The following is a 15946-nucleotide window of genomic DNA, read 5'->3' as shown; positions in this document are numbered from 1 at the left end:
ATCGCCAGCCCACACCGGTGTTGGGGGGCCTGGTCCTTGGCCCCTCTGTCATCGGCATCAAGGGCGCACGCAGGCCCCGCGCGCACGAGTCGGACCTCTCCAAGGTTAGTAACCACACTATCACTCCGGGAGGCCTCCACCAGACCGGGTGGGGTGAGGGTGGAAGGGGAATTACAGAGGTTTTCCTACGGCCCCCCCAGTTCCTTCCTTTGCTAGAGCCCAGCACGGGTTGCTAACGGTCTTGAGTGTCCATCCAAAGAAGCCTTTTGGATGCAATGGGGAGCAGAGGCAGAAGAGGAGACCCTCCCCCTGGGCTATAGGAGCTTCTCTGTATCCAGACCGCAGCGGGTTGGGTCGATGGAGAGAACCGGGAGCTACAAGAGCGACCGGATTAACGTTTTATTTTAATCGGGCTTTGAACTGAGCTTGCCGTCTGGGGCTGCCAAGCGGGCTTGGGACTGGAAGGGCGCCCAAAGCAACGCAAAGCCAAGCAAAGGGGTGGGGGCGGGTGGTGGTGAAGGCGGCGGCGGCAGGTTAGGGGGGCTGCCCACCTGGGGGCTCAGGATGCCAGGGGAAGAGAAAAGGGGTCACCCCAAGACGCTGACTCTCAGGGAGTCTTCAGGCCCCTGCCCCGCCCCTCGGAATGCTCCGGGTGGCATCGGGAAGGGACGGCGGGGAAGGATCTAATCCGCGCCCGCCCGCGCCCAGCCTCGGTCGGCCCCGCCTCCTCCCGGGGGAGCACTGCCGCAGTGGGGGGTGGTGGTGGAAAGACTGGGGGGATGGGAACGGGTCTGGGGGCGGCTCCTCTTCCCCTCCCGCTTCCGGGACAGGCAGCCTTTGTTCCCGGGGGCGGGAGTGGCCAGGACACCTGTGCAGGGCCAGGCGCGCGTAGGTGGGTGAGCTCCAGAGGCCCGGAGACCCCGGGTCCTCCTCCAGCCAGCCCCGCGCCCCGGGGTCCAGGAGGAACCCACGTCGACTGCTGAGCTTTTTGCAAGCGACTCGGAGCCAGACGGCGAAGATGGGTGCAGGGGTCCCTGGCCGGGCGCCCCGGTTCCCCCACGCCCTTCCCCTCCCCCTGCAGAGGGTCGGATTTCCAAGCCGCACGCTCCGCGCACCTCGGGGCTCGGAGAGTGGGGGTGGAGGGTGCCAGGCCGTAGGGGCGCCCATCGCCCAGTGGCACTCGAGCTTGAGCCTCGCAAGCAAGCCCGAGACGGGGACGCAGAACCGAAGGCGGACGGCGAGACCCCCCCCACTCCACCCCTGGGGGGCCAGTCCCCGCGGTGCCGGCCCAGCAGGCGGGGCTGCCCAAGACTCCGCAGTCCCGGCCGGGCGGGCGTGCCCCGCCAACCCGAGCCACAGTCAAGGTGAATCATCCCGGCCCGCCCCTGGCCCCTCCTCCGCCCCACGGCACCTGGGCCAATGGCACGGCGCGGGGGGCGGGCGGGGCTCCGGGGGCGGCAAAAAACCCTCCCCGGGTCATTATCTCCGCACCCAGCCGAGCCTCCGCACCTCGGCGCCCTCGGGGCGCGCCGTCCGGGCACCCCCTTTTGGCACCCGTTTCTGCGCCCCTCGAGCCTAGCCTCGCTCCCCTTCCCCCGCCGGCCTCCCGGAGGCGGCTCCACTTCAGGTGGCCCTGCTGGGGCCTCCCGCAGCCGACCTGTCACCCGACACCCAGGAAGCGCGCGCGGCCCCGTCCCGGCTCCTCTTTGTTCCCCCGCCGGCTCCGCGCTCGGGCGCCTCCTCCTCTCCCGGTGGAGTGGGAGGTTCGGGGCACCGCCTTCCACCGGGCCCTGGCGCCTCTCGGGGGTCTCCGTCCGATCGGCTCACAGTCTGGCCTCCCCTTCTCATTTTGGGGGCCTGTTTGTCCCGAGCGGAGTGCGCGCGGAGCCGGGAGGCGGCGGTGAGCCCAGCGCAGGTGAGTGTCCTGGGCGGGGCCGGGCGGAGCCGGCGGGGAAGCGGGAGGTGGAGGCGGGCGCCCCGGGGCGCGCCGTGCTGGAACCCCGAGCTACTTGCTGGGCGGCGGGGCCGACGGGGGCTGCTTGGCTCGGCCCGGCCCGGCCTTCGGGGATGACGCGGCAAGGCGGCCTCCAGGCTCTCCCGTGCCAACCGGCTGAGTTTCTCAGGCCACTCGGTGACCTCGGTCACCCCTACCCCCGAAGCGAAGTCTTGCCCCGCGCCGACCCTGGAATCTTCCCAGCGGTTGCGCGTTTTGGGGTGCCCACCATGGAGGGACACGGCGAGGTGCGCGCCGGCGCCAGCATCCACGGCACCTAGGAGAACTGGAGCCGGGCGGGGGTCGTGGCTGCATCTCGCCGCCCTGGTGGGCCTGGGTGGAAGCGCAGGGCCGAGAGGGCGAGTCCTGGCAGCGGGAGGGAGCTCGTGGGTCCCGCTCCTTCGCGGCGGGCCCTTGGCGCTGCGGTGGCCCCGCGGCCCCGCCCAGTCTCTGGGGAGGAGAGAGTTGAGATCTCCGACTCGCCTTCCAACTGCCCGATGCCAGCCGCCGAGAAATCCACCGTCCCGGCAGCCTCGCCACCCACTACCCTAGCTCCAGCGCCCTGTGCGCCCTGGAGCACTTACTCGGGGGCCCGGAGTTTGATCTGGGGTTGCGCGGTTGGACCTGGCAGGTCCGTGCATCCTAAGGAACTGGGCTGGGAGCTGGGCTGACCTCCCGCGAACGCCCCCAGGCTGAGCCGAGCTGAGCCCTCGGCCTTCCCTCCCCCCCCCGCAACCCCCCAGCTCTGGCATCCATCCCTGCTTTGGATAGACAGACCCGCCGGGGACTCGGGGCGCTAGCTAATGCTGGCTCAGAGCGATTAAGCGCTGGGAGCCGGCGGGGCTGGAATCAGCCGCCCCACCCTCCCTTGCTAGGTGAGGACTGAGCCTCCCTGCCTTCTGCCCGGCTTCGCAAAGCTCCAGAGGATTAAAAGCCTGCTTTTTTTCCCCCCCTCCTTGGCCAGGTGGCAGATTGCGCTGCGGCCCCTGGTCCTCTGGCGGGGCCCCTGGTTGCGCACGAATGCGCGCATTCCTCCCCGCAGAGCCCGAACCCCGTGGAAATGCTGCTCTCGGAGCCAGAGCCGAGCCTGAGGCTTCCAGAAACCTGTCCTGACCTTGGACCCAGCAGCACCCCAAAGGAACGGGCTCCCCCCCCCACTTCCCACTAGTGCCCAGCCGCCAAGGGCCGCCGCCGCCCGTGGTCCCCGCCTGGCTGTTGTTCGGATCCCTGCCTCGGTTAGGCTAGTAGCATCTTTATAGCGGGCGATTACGCCTGCCACGACCCTTGAGACCCCGGGCTTATTTGGGGTTCGGGATGAGCTGAAAATGGGGCCACTGGAGCCGGCCTTTTGCGAAGAAGAAAAAAATCCGGGCGCCCAGTCTGTATTGGGAATATTTCGTTTATTCTTTTTCTCCAACGGTGCAGGTAAGGGGCTCGAAGCTCCTGGCTTGAGCCTGTGTTCTTCCGGCAGCGGCCCCCCAGCCCCAATTCAAGGTGAGTGTGCTGGCGCCTTAAGACCGAGGCAGAAACAGCTCCAGCTTCTCCCCTGAGACCTCATGGAGAGGCCTGGCACCCTGCCCCGGCTTGTCTGAGGGTCCTAGCCACTCCACCCCCACCCCTTGGCTCTTTGGCGAAGTGGGAGGGAGGGCAGTCAGTGGAGTCTGCAGAAAGCTGGGATTGGTTGGGGTGCGGCCGGTGCAGCGCGGCGCCTATGGGGGAGGGGGACCCCAGAATTGCTGTAGGAAGTGTTGGAGAGACTCCATCTCGGGAAGTTCGGTTCGGGGAAGAAGGTGCGCTGAGCAGGGAAGCTCTCCAGAAGGAAAAGTGGGGTGGCTGAAGTGGGGTCTGAGCCCTATTGCGGGGATGGGACCTGAGCTCACCTAGGAGATTCCCCCACTCTCCAGCTCACTTCCTGACTAGTGGGATCTTGGCTTCCTCTTCTTGTGCCCAGCGGTGGATGATGATCTGGGGGCTATTGATCACCAAATCCTGGCTGGGGAAGGCTAAACCGTGAGAACTCACCTAGGGCATTCTTTTTCCTCTCGACCTGTCAAATGAGCCCTCCCTGCTCCGCAGGCCACCCCGCTTCCCTAAGTCCTGGGTGCATGGGAACCCTGGAACTGGCTGTTGACCAGTGCTGGGCGGGTGTGGTCTGGGGCACTGCAGCAGCGGGTCCTGCGGCAAGGGAGGCCCCGCCCATTCGCCAAGGGACTGCAGGCTGGTCAGGGATTTGGCCTTGCACTCCCTCCCTAGTAGGTAGCAGAGGTGAAGCAAAGAGTCGGGATCCCTGTAGAGAGGGCACCTCAATCCCAGCCACTTTTTCTAGGCTCTCTCCACTTGTGGTTCTTTTTCCAAACCCTGAGAGCGGAATCCTTTTTGGGGTTTGCTTTGGGGCCACACCCGCTGATGCGCAGGGCTTACTCCTGGCTCCATGCTCATGAATTACTTTTGACAGGGCTTCGGGGACCATAGGAGGTGTCAGGAATCAAACCCAGATTGACTGTATGCAGTACTATGTAGTTCTGGCCCCAGAATCCCTTTGCGTGTTTTAGGCCTCACCCTATCTGCTCAGGGGACTACTCCAGCTTTTTGCAAGCTCGGCTTCCTGCCTAGAGATCTTGAGCCCCAGCTCTTTGAGCATTCTCTCTTAGCCAGTCCTTAAACTGTCACCCTCCTAAAGCCCAGTGCCAGGCTAAATGTCCTGTGCCCTTCACCCTCTACTCCCAGCCTCCCCCATCAATAAAAGACAAAGGAATTCAGGACTCTGCCTCTTTAAGTTCCACCCTGGGTTTTGAGGGGCTCTGACCTATCTCGTCTGGCCCCTCTGCTGTAGCTCCACCTCCCACCTCAATAGGAGGGCCCCTCTTCCCTCATTTGGGCTACCAGGTGGGGGAAACTGAGGCCAAAAGTGAGGGCATGACTTTCTCCGGGGAGATAGCCAGCTGGAGGGAGTAGAAGCGGGGTAAAGAGCCTCTGGGGGATGGGGAGGTGGAGCCTCAGTGGGGATGGGGCCCCTTGGGGACGTGTGACTAGGGCAGAGCTGGCAGCACAGCTCTTGGCAGCCTGAGGTCAAGAGGAGAGAAACCTCTGAGGGGCTTTTCTAGTTTGGAGGTCTGGACACACCTAGGACCCTTCCAGGCATCCTGCCCTTTGGTCCCCCAGAACCTGAAGAGGCTGAGGTGGCTGGTCACTCTAAGGAGGGCCCTTCCACTTCCTGCTGGCAAGGTGCACCCCCCCTGAGACCAGCCCAGCCCGCACTCTTCTTCCTCTACCTCCCCTGGGTGCCTGCACAGGCTGGGCACCGCCACTGCTGTTCTCCAGGCGGCAGCCGCTCAGCAACCACTGATGCAACCTTCCTGCCCGCCTCCGCCCGCTCCCCTCTGTCCCCCAGAGCAGCCAGAAGCCGCTCCCCTCGCTGTTGGCAGCCATATCTCCTGCCCCCACAGGATTCTGATGGGAGTCTGGGAATCAGTAAGTTTGGGCACCCAACCACAGGGGCAGCAGATGAAGGATCCTGGAGATCCAGGCATGTTGGTGGTCTGTGCCCAAGGCCAGCAGAGGTTCCCTGAGCAGTTTTGGGGGGACACCTTGCCTGGTAGGAAGGGCAAGGAGAGGGTTAGCCAGCTGCTTGCTCCCCCTTTCTTAGGCTTTTGGGGTGAGCTAGGTCCTTACCTCCTCCCTCGCCCACTACCACCCCCTACCCTACCCCTGTGATGCTCTTGTCTCTAAGTAGGTAACCTTAACCTTGTGAAGAAGGGAGGCTGGGGGTTAGCTGGGGACCCCTGGAGGTAGAGGCGGAGGCTGGAGGGGAGGTGGGCCGCAGGGGACCTTCAGCGCTGGGCTGGGCCACAGAGCCGACTCCTGTTCTGTGTATGGCACTGGTAGAATTCACTGTGGACAGTCTCGGTCAGTGAATTACCGAAGGGCCATAAACAGAGCAGAGACAGATCCACGAGCGTCTCCGGAGCGCCCCACCCCTCTGGCCCTAAAGTGGGCCCGGACATCGGATGTTGGGGTCCAGGGGCGCTGAGACCTCCCCGGCAATCTCCGGCAATCTGCTTGGCCGATTTTGGCACTAGCACATTTTTGCTTGTGTCTCTCCGCTCTGAGCAATCATGTGCAGTGCCAATATGGGAAAAGTGGGCCGCTGCCACCTCCATCGGCGTCACCATCACCTCTGGCCTGTGGGATCTGCGCGGCACAGCCTCTGTGGCCCATCTGGCTCAGTGTCTGTGAGGATCCGGCCCGTGGCAAACCAGATCTCCTTACACTGCCTGGGGCCAGCACCCTGCTGCAAGCCGGGCAATTGGAGCTGGACCAGCAGATGGGCTGGCCCTGGAGGGGGTCACCATCTGGAGGGCCAGCCTGGTGATGCCAGGGGTCAGAGGGCCCAGCTTGGCTCCTTGAGCCTCCGGGTTGGTGGGGGCAATAACACAACGCTAACTTTGAGCTCCTGAAGAAATACATAAAGGAGGCTGCAGGCTCAGTTTCTGGATTCCGCGAGGAAGGAGCTGGATGTGTTGGGGACTGGAACGTGGGGTTCAGGCTCTACTCCTAACAAGGCTCCAGTCTCAGGTCCCAGCCTGGGGGGTAGAACTCATTATGTAGGTGGGGAAACTGAGGCTGTGAACATCGAGGACTGGCCTATCAAGTTTGAACGTTGGCAGTGGAGCTGGGCAGGGATGTGGTGTTGTCAGCCTCAAGGGTGTTTTTTTTTGGTTTGTTTGTTTGTTTGCTTGTTTTTGGGCCACACTCGGTGACACTCAGGGTTTACTCCTGGTTATGTGCTCAGAAATTGCTCCTGTCTTGGGGGACCATATAGGATGCCGGGGGGGGGGGGGGGCAGCCAAGGCAGATGCCTTAATGCTTATGCCACCGCTCCGGCCCTCTAAGGTGGGTTTTGTGTGAAGTGTGTTCCTGGGAACCCCTGGGCTTAGAGGCAATTCAGCTCTAAAATACAGGTCATCCCAATGGTCATAACTGTCGCACAGTGGGTAGGGCATCTGCTTTGCATGCAGCCAACCCTGGTTCCTTTCCTAGCATCCCAACAATATGCCAAGTACTGTCAGGAGTGCTTGAGTACAGGCAGAGCCAGGAGTAATCTCTAGGCATTCATTGATGGGTTTGACAAAAAAAAAAAAAAAAAAACACCTCATAAAACAAACAGCAAACAGGGATCGGAGAGATAGCATGGAGGTAAGGCGTTTGCCTTACATGCAGAAGGACAGTGATTTGAATCCTTGCTTCCCATATGATACCCCGAGCCTTCCAGGAGCGATTTCTGAGTGTAGAGTAACCCCCTGAACGCTGCTGGGAATGACCCAAAAACAAAAACAACAAACAAGTCAAAGCCTCCCTAGGAGCAGGAGTGATGGGCAGAAGTCTGGCCTTGGGGCTGTTCACAGGAAGCCCTGGTGGCTGTTGAGCAGCTGATGGGCATAGTGGAGCAGCTGAGCAGCCTCTGGGCCTGCTGGTCTGTACCTGGAGGATGCTCAGCCGCACCTCGGGACAGGCCTCAAGGTGAGGAAAGTGGAGGTGTGCTACAGCAGAAGCCACTGGACTGACTCTTTGGTGCCAGCTGGGGGCTCCAGCAGCTCCTGGCCTGTTGGGTGCCCTCTCAGGTGCATGCCCCATGGTATGTCTGCCCTCTCTCTCTTGCAGAGGGTTGGAGTGCTAGTGCTCCTGGAATTCCAGTACCTTTTCCTGTCCTTTCCTGCCCAGCTGGAAGGGACCCTAAGAGACAGGAGCAGCCCCAGGTGCTCTGCAGCTGGGTTCTCTTCTTTCTGCTTCTTCCTGTGTCTTGGCCCCTGCTCTCACACCTGCCCAGGTGGGTGCCTTAGCTGTGCCCCAGGAGCAGGTGACAGATGAGGCAGGAGGAGCTGTGTTCTGGGCTTCCATGCCAGCTGCCTCTGGGAGCCCAGCCGGCTGGCACCCCCCTTCTTCTCCCCGAGGCCACTGGCCCTGGCTCCTGGCTTTTAAAATTAAGTCACATGCCACAGGCCCAGACTAGATACTAGACCCTGTGGTGGGTTTCTGCCAGAAACTGGGACCTTAGGTGTCCCTCTGCTTCTGCACCTTCAGCAGCAGCAGTGACCGTGACCCTGCAGAAAGAAAGCAGGAAGTCCGAGATCCTGTACCTCTCCCTTTTTGCAGGGAGGTCATAGGTTGCTTCCATCAGTTTTCAGGGGATTGTTTGAGTGCCTGGGATGGAACCACTGAGCCACACCTCCAGTCCTGAACCCCTCTTAGCATGTCTGGGGGAAAGTTTGTGCAGTGGGTCAAAGGTTTTTACCCATTGGAAAGACTTGGGGGTACTTGTGCCCTGCGGGGTACCTCCCTCCATCTCCTACATGAATTTCCGGATTTCCATGGTGGTGGTGGTGGCCTCCTAGGGGAAGCACTTTGCTTGAGTTTTGGTGTTTTTCCTGGGCAGACACTAGGTTGGGGGGTGGGAGATCTGGCTCAGCAGCAGGGCTTGGAGGTGCTGTGAGAAGTGAATCTTCCAGACTCACCATCCCTCCCCCCCTCAGCTTATTCAATTCCAGCTATTATCCAGGCTCCCTCCCAGAGGCCTCCTGGGCTCCAGCGAAATGTGATCCTGCCCCATTGATCGGGCAGGCGCTGCCTGGAAGCCAGGCTGAGATACCCCCCTCCCCGACTGGACAGGGTGTGCTTGAGATCTCTCCTGCCTGGTGCAGCAGGAGCTCCTCAATTCCTGCACACATGAACTTCACCGCCAAGCTGACAGCTTCCCGGGGCTTGAGTGATATGATAGTATAGCACAGCAGGTAGGGTGCTTGTCTTGCAAACATCCAACCCAGGTTTAAACCCTGATGTCCCATATGGTTCCTGAGCCTACCAGGAATGATTTCTGAGTGCAGAGTCAAGAGTAACCCCTCAGTGTCATTAGTGTGGCCCCCAAACAAAAACAAACCCAAAAAAGCCCAAGCTGACAGCAGTAAATTGAGTCTCAGCTCCTGCTAACCTCCCAGAGGACCCTGTGCCTGGAGGTGGCCAGATCCTACATTCCTGCTCTGCTCACCCCAGCTTCCTGCAGTCTAGCTGCACCCCCTCCAATGGCTGTGGGGACAGGGTGGGGACACAGTGGCTATCTCTGCTTCCTTGTTCCAGCTCAGGCTTCTGGTTTGGCAAGGACCTCACTACCCATGGCTGGGACTGGAAACCAGCATTGGGCTTCATGAAGACCCTCCTTCTTAAGGGTGGGGTACAGTGTCTGTGTGCAGCTGGAGACCGAAGGTGACTTCTAGAGTCTTCAGTAACCTTCAGGAGGGCTGACATATGTAGGATAGAGGGTGCACTGTTCTTGGAACAAGCCACCAGGAGCTGGAGGGAGGGGTCCGAAGGCAGCTCTGTCTCTGGGGCTGCTGCTCTGTGTGGAGTTTTCGAGGGCCCTGCTGTCGGGGAGGGGTTTGGTCTTCATTAGTAGACATTTCTGCTTCAAGCCCATGGAGCACAGCCATAGGGACACTATCTGATGCTTTCTGCTGATTTCAGATGATTTCTGATGATTTCAGCTGATTTTGCTGGGGAAGGCAGGGTCCCCAGTCCTTGGGCCCCTAGATAGGTGTCTTAGCCTAGGGCTCCTCCCTGCACCCATGGAGAAGAGACTGCCTTTTTTGGGTTTTGAGTATTGATAGAGACACCCCTGTTTTTTCCTATGGGACAATTAGGAGATTCTCAGTGATGCTATGGCTTCATGCAGAACAAAGCAAGGCCAGGGCGGAGGACTCCTTGGTCTGGATGTGTGTCCCAAACATACCCTCTGTTCCCTACTCCTGACAAGGGAGTTCACAGGGCCAGGAGTGGGTTCACAGGTCTCTGAGCCCGGGCCCTGGGAGCTGTCCCCTGGTGGAGGGCATGTGCTGCTAACTGTTCTGTGTTTGCATCTGTCTCTCCAGGTCTGTCTTCCAGTCGTTGGGCCGTGCTGCCCCCCCACCGTGTTTGGCAATGGTAGAACTCACACTGGTGAGCTAATGGGATCCGGTGGTTCTAGACTTGCCAACTAGGGTGAGGGGCTCAGTCACCGGAGGAGTCATGCGAGGTGCTGTGCCTGCACCTGCTGGGAAGGAGCAGGGTGCTCAGGCTTCCAGGCCAACAGGCAGTGGCAGAGGTGGGTGCAGCTGGAAGTGAGTCTCAGTTTCCCTGCATCCGCCTGAGGTCACAGGTCACAGGTCAGCTGGGGAGCCTCTGAGGGACTGCTCCTTGTGCAGTGAGAAGGATATTTCTTTTCTTTTTTGGGTGGGGTTGGGGATTGAACCCAAGGTTTTGCATGTTTGAAGAGCCGCTTTGTTATTGAGCCCATCCCTGATGTAGCTCTAGAGGATAAACTTAGAGTCTTGGTGGGGGCCGGAGAGATAGCATGGAGGTAAAGCATTTGCCTTGCATGCAGAAATTCGGTGGTTCGAATCCCGGCATCCCATATAGACTCCTGAGCCTGCCAGGAGCGATTTCTGAGCATAGAACCAGGAGTAACCCCGGAGCGATGCCAGGTGTGATCCCAGAAACAAAAACAAAAAGCCCAACCAAACAAAAAGCTTAGTCTTGGGGTGGGTCTTGCCTCTGGGGACTGACTGGGAGCATGGGAGCTTTTAGGGGTGCCCATTGCAGCTGAGGCCTCTGGGAGGAGGGTTAGATGGGGCAAAGACCTGGAGTATGCAGGCCTGGCCCTGGGAGTGACCCCATAGCAGCTGCAGTGACCCAGTTCCTAAAGCTGGCACCTTCCTCCTCTCTGTTGGTGAGTGGCAGCAAAGTCACAGGCTAGAAGAGTCTCTGGCCATGAAGGCTCAGAGGCAACTTCATCAGAGCTCATGGACATGTCTATATATTTTGCTTGTTTGTTCTGGGGCCACACCCAGCAGTGCTCAGGAAGCTCTGAGCTCAGGGATTACCCTTGGCTGGGCTCTGGGGACCCTATTAGGTTGCTGGGGATAAAACTTGGGTCTGGCATGTACAAGGCTAGTGCCCTCCCCACTATATTATGGGTCTGGCCCGTGAACCTGTATGTGAACACGTGTTCGTCACCCATCATGAACGGGGACATGGGAATGCTGCTCCCCCCTCTGTTGTCAGGGGATAATGGTGGAGGGAATCGTGTCTCTAGCATCTGTCCCAACAGCTTCCTTGGTCCCCTCACAGGCCCACAGCAGCACCCCTGGGGCTGAAAGGAACACAGCCTCCCTCCTTGTAGTCTAGCTCCCACGAGGCCCTGGACTACGTCAGGAAGTCTGGGTAGGGAAATACAGGCTGGCGGTAGTGGCGTCATGGGGCAACTCTGTTTCTGGCTGTGAAGGTGGAGGCCTGAGAGAGGGCGGCAGGTTGAGACGGGCTTCTCCCTGCTTTCGAATTTGACTTATTGATGAGCAGATGCCAGGCCCACTGCATGCTTGGGACACGGGCTCAGTAATGAATGGGGCCTGTTGCAGCCCACTGGACACTGGGTAGGGCTGGGAGGCAGCATTTAATTCTTTGTGAAATTATTTTGGGGGTTCTTTTTTCTTTTTTATTGGTTTTTGGGACACACCCGGCAGCGCTCAGGGGTTACTCCTGGCTCTACGCTCAGGAATTGCTCTTGGCAGGCTCGGAGGACCATATGGGATGCTGGGATTTGAACCACCGTCCTTCTGCATGCAAGGCAAATGCCTTAGTTCCATGCCATCTCTCCGAGTTTTTTCTGTTTTGTGTGTGTGTGTGTGGGGGAGGGCTACACCTGGCTGTGCTCAAGGCTTGTTACTTTTTTCCTTTTTTTTTTTTGGTTTTTGGGCAGTGCTTAAGGATTACTCCTGGCAGGCTCTGGGGACCATATGGGATGCTGGGGATTGAACCTGGGTTCATCCTGGATCGGCAGCATGCAAGGCAAAAGCCCTAATGCTGTGCTATCGCTCTAGCCCCCAAGGCTTATTACTCTTGGCTCTGCACTGGGATCATTCCTTGTGGGCTCAGGGGACCAGATGCTATGCTGGGGATCAAACCTAATTTGGCTGTTTGCAAGGTCATTTCCCTACCCACTATTCTATGGCTCTGATCCCCTTTGTGAGTTTTTGCTTGAGAAATGTACCATGGGTGTTAGGGTGAGATTTTACACCTTGCCCAGTGCTGAAGGTCACTCCGGGAAGCTCAGGGCACCATGGGATCCCCTGGCAAAGCCTGTATTGCAACTCTCTGCCCTGTGTCTGTGGCTTGACTCTCAAACCAAGGTGCTGGCACTGGACAGTGAGTGGATAAGAAGCTTCCCTTACATGTGTCTGACCCAGGTTCCGTCCTCGCCATCCCATATGAAACCTAAGCACTGCCAGGAGAAATTCCTGAGCTAAGAGCCAGGAGTAGTCACCTCTGAGCACCACCAGGTGTGGCTTCCAAATAAAGCAAAGCAAAAACTAAAACCATATCACCAGGTGGGCAGAGGTGGCTGTGGCCGAAGGATAACAAGACAAGCAAGGGGACCAGAAACACAGATGGGCACTGGGGGCAGGGAGGGGGTGAATGTTCATCTGAAGAGGCCGGACCTGGGCTGACTCCTAGGGTGTGTCTGTTCTGGGAGTCACTGTAGTTGGCTGGATGACTGTGGTTGGGTGTGCTGCATGTAGGTAGCTTCATGCTTTGTGTCTGTTGGGCATGAGGACTCCAGCAGGCATGAAGATGGATCCCTCATGGGGTTTGAAGAAGAAATTGTTTGGGATCTGAGTTACATCACTGCAGGTAGGATACTAACCTTTCTTGCAAGCAACTGACCCGGATTTGATCCCTGGCACCTCATATAGTTCCCCCGAGTCCTGCTAGGTGTGTCCCTGAGCAGACAGGAGTAAGCCTGGAGCACTGCTGGTTGTAGAGCTCCCAAAAGAAAGCAAACAAATAAGTTAGACTTGACCAGAGAGATAGGACAGCAGTAGGGCATTTGCCTTGCATACAACCCGGAGCAGACCCAGGTTCGATCCCCAGCATCTTATATAGTTCCCCCAAGTCTGCCAGGAGTGATTTCTGAGTGCAGAGCCACGAGTAACCTGAGTGCCACATGGTGTGGCCCAAAAACCAAAAAAAAAAGGGGGGGGGGGCATCTGGTCTCTTGAATTGCATAATGGTGAATATGTCCCGGTGCTGTATTTACCCTGAGCTCATCTTTTATTTATTTTTTTGTTGGGCCACATCCAGCGACACTCAGGGGTTACTCCTGGCTCTGCGCTCAGATATTGCTCCTGCCTTGGGGACCATATGGGACGCTGGGGGATTAAACCGTGGTCCATCCTAGGTCAGCTGTGTGCAAGGCAAGCACCCTATCGCTGTGCTATCACTCCAGCCCCATACCCTGAGCTCATTTTTACCTCACAGCCAGGCCCTGGACCTCCAGGGAGTTGAGTGTGGCCCTGTCTCTTGGCCAGAGCCAGAGCCTTCCCTGGCTGCTGGGAGCTGGAAGCCTGTGCTAACTGGATCAGGCCCTTCTCCCACATGATCTCTGCCCCTTACCTGGGCACAGGCCACCCTGGATCCTCCTCAGGCTCGGCTCTGCCCATCTCCACCTCCCTTGCCGTCAGCCTGTCAGTATCTTGCCCTCATCTAATGCCTCAAAAGCTTTAACCTGCCAGTGGGGCCGGCCCTGTTCTAGAGAACTAGGCCAGGCTCCCCCCTCCCTGTCCAAGACATTTCATTAGATTCCATCTTCCCATGCGTGTGACCTCAGGCACCTCTAGCCTGAGCCTCAGTTTCTTCCTACATCTCCATTGGCATTCTATGGGAGTGCATCCCTGCTGTAAGGGTCTGGCATGGGTCTGTAGCACTGAGGGGGTCCAAGGACACCGCCATCTTCTTGGTTGGATGGTATCCGGAGCTCTGCCAGTACCCTGCGGAGGCACCCAGGGAACCTCCGTGTCTGTGCCTCCTTAAGGCTGGCCCTGTAGCTGGAGGTGTAGACAAGGCCTGCCTGGAGGTAGGAGGGGTGCAGGGCCATAGAGTTGAGAGGTCTGGGGTGGAAACCGTGGACTGGGTGGAGGCTGAGTCAAGAGCTGTCCCTTCCCCACCACGGTAGGTAGCCCAACAGCACAGCCAGGATCACACTGACCAGTGGTTTCAGTGCAAGGGGGTGGGGTGGGGCTGAACCTTCTGGGACCCCTGCTCAGGATTAGGAGACACAAGTCATGATGGATGGGGGCCACTACAGTGTCTGCTGGACAGAGGTGGTACAAAGGCACAAGGCACTCTCTTTCTGGAGAGACCCACCCTGTCTTTAAAATCCAGGAGAAAGATGGGCCAACACTGAGTCTCCTCCCACAAGGAGAAGCAATGTCCTGCTCCGAGTGAGGCAGAAATCAATGTCCAAGGGCAGCCTGGAGGGCAGTGGAAGGATCGAGTGACAGGCTGGGGCGCAGTGGAGGAGGAAGGTCAGGGGAGGTGAGCGCCCTTGTGTCCAGGCCAGCATCCTCGTGGGTTGTGCCTGGGAGCTGGACGTGGCTGGGCACATTCCGGGCACCCTCGTGCCCAATGGTGGATCCTTCCTTGCTTTATTGCTAGGTCAGATATCCGTTATTTGTTTAAGGCGAGGATTGTAGCCCAGGTGGAAGGGGAGGGACATGTCCTGGGCATTTTCTTGTTGGATTTTGAGTTCATACCTGGCAATTAAGAGGTGCCAATTTGGTGCCAGGAATCAAACCTGCGCACAAAGCCTGCATGCCAGCCCTTTAAGAGATTATCTTTTGGGCTGAAGAGATAGTCAGGTGTGGCCCAAAAAAAAAAAAATTTATGGGGAGCCATACTCGGTGGCATTCAGGGGTCACTCCTGGCTATGCGCTCCTATACCGATCCTGGCTTGGGGGACCATATATGACACTGGAGATCAAACTGAGGTTTGTCCTGGGTCAGCTGCATGTAAGGCAAACACCCTACTGCTGCGCTATTGCTCCAGACCCTAAAATAAAATTATTTTGGGGAACTAGAATGATAGTACAAAGGGGAGGGCACTTGTCTCTCAAATGTTGTCCTGGGTCCTATCCCTGGCACCCTATATGCTCCCCCAAGTACTGTTAGGTGTGGTTTCCGAATGCAGAGCCAGGGGTAATCCTTAAACTGGGTTACCCACACACAGCTGTGTGACCTCAAAAACAAAAAAGATTTTGTTTTTGTGGGTTTGAGCCCACCTGGCTGTGTGGCCAGGCCTTATTCCTGGTTCTGTGCTCAAAGATAATCTGAGAAGAGGCCAGAGCGCTGGTGCAAGTGGTAGGGCATTTGCCTTACATACACTAACCTAGCATGGACCAGGATTTGATCCCTGGGCGTCCCATGTGGTCCCCTAAGTCAAGAGTGATTTCTGGGCCCAGAGAGATAGCACAGCGGCGTTTGCCTTGCAAGCAGCCAATCCAGGACCAAAGGTGGTTGGTTCGAATCCCAGTGTCCCATATGGTCCCCCGTGCCTGCCAGGAGCTATTTCTGAGCAGACAGCCAGGAGTAACCCCTGAGCACTGCCGGGTGTGGCCCAAAAACAAACAAACAAACAACAAAAAAAAGTGATTTCTGAGCGCATAGCCAGGAGTAACCCCTAAGCTTCACTGAGTGTGGACCAAAAAGCAAAAAAAAAAAAAAATTTACTTGGGGAGACTTGATGAGATGCTGGGGTTAAACCCAGGTTGACCACATACAAGGTAAGCCCCTTACCTACTGCCCTATCTCTGCCTCCATAAAATATATTTAAAAAATTATCTTATTGGGGCCAGTGAGGTGGCGCTAGAGGTAAGGTGTCTGCCTTGCAAGCGCTAGCCAAGGAAGGACCACGGTTCGATCCCCTGGCTCCCATATGGTCCCCCCCACAAGCCAGGGTCAATTTCTGAGTGCTTAGCCAGGAGTAACCCCTGAGCATCAAATGGGTGTGGCCCAAACCCCCCCCCAAATTATTAATTTTGGGCCACATCTCGTGGTGCTCAGGGGTTACTCCTAGCTCTGTGCTCAGGAATC

The sequence above is a fragment of the Suncus etruscus genome, chromosome 1 (genome assembly GCF_024139225.1).
Source record: "Suncus etruscus isolate mSunEtr1 chromosome 1, mSunEtr1.pri.cur, whole genome shotgun sequence".
In the NCBI taxonomy this organism is placed as follows: domain Eukaryota; kingdom Metazoa; phylum Chordata; class Mammalia; order Eulipotyphla; family Soricidae; genus Suncus; species Suncus etruscus.
This window is presented reverse-complemented; position numbering follows the sequence as displayed.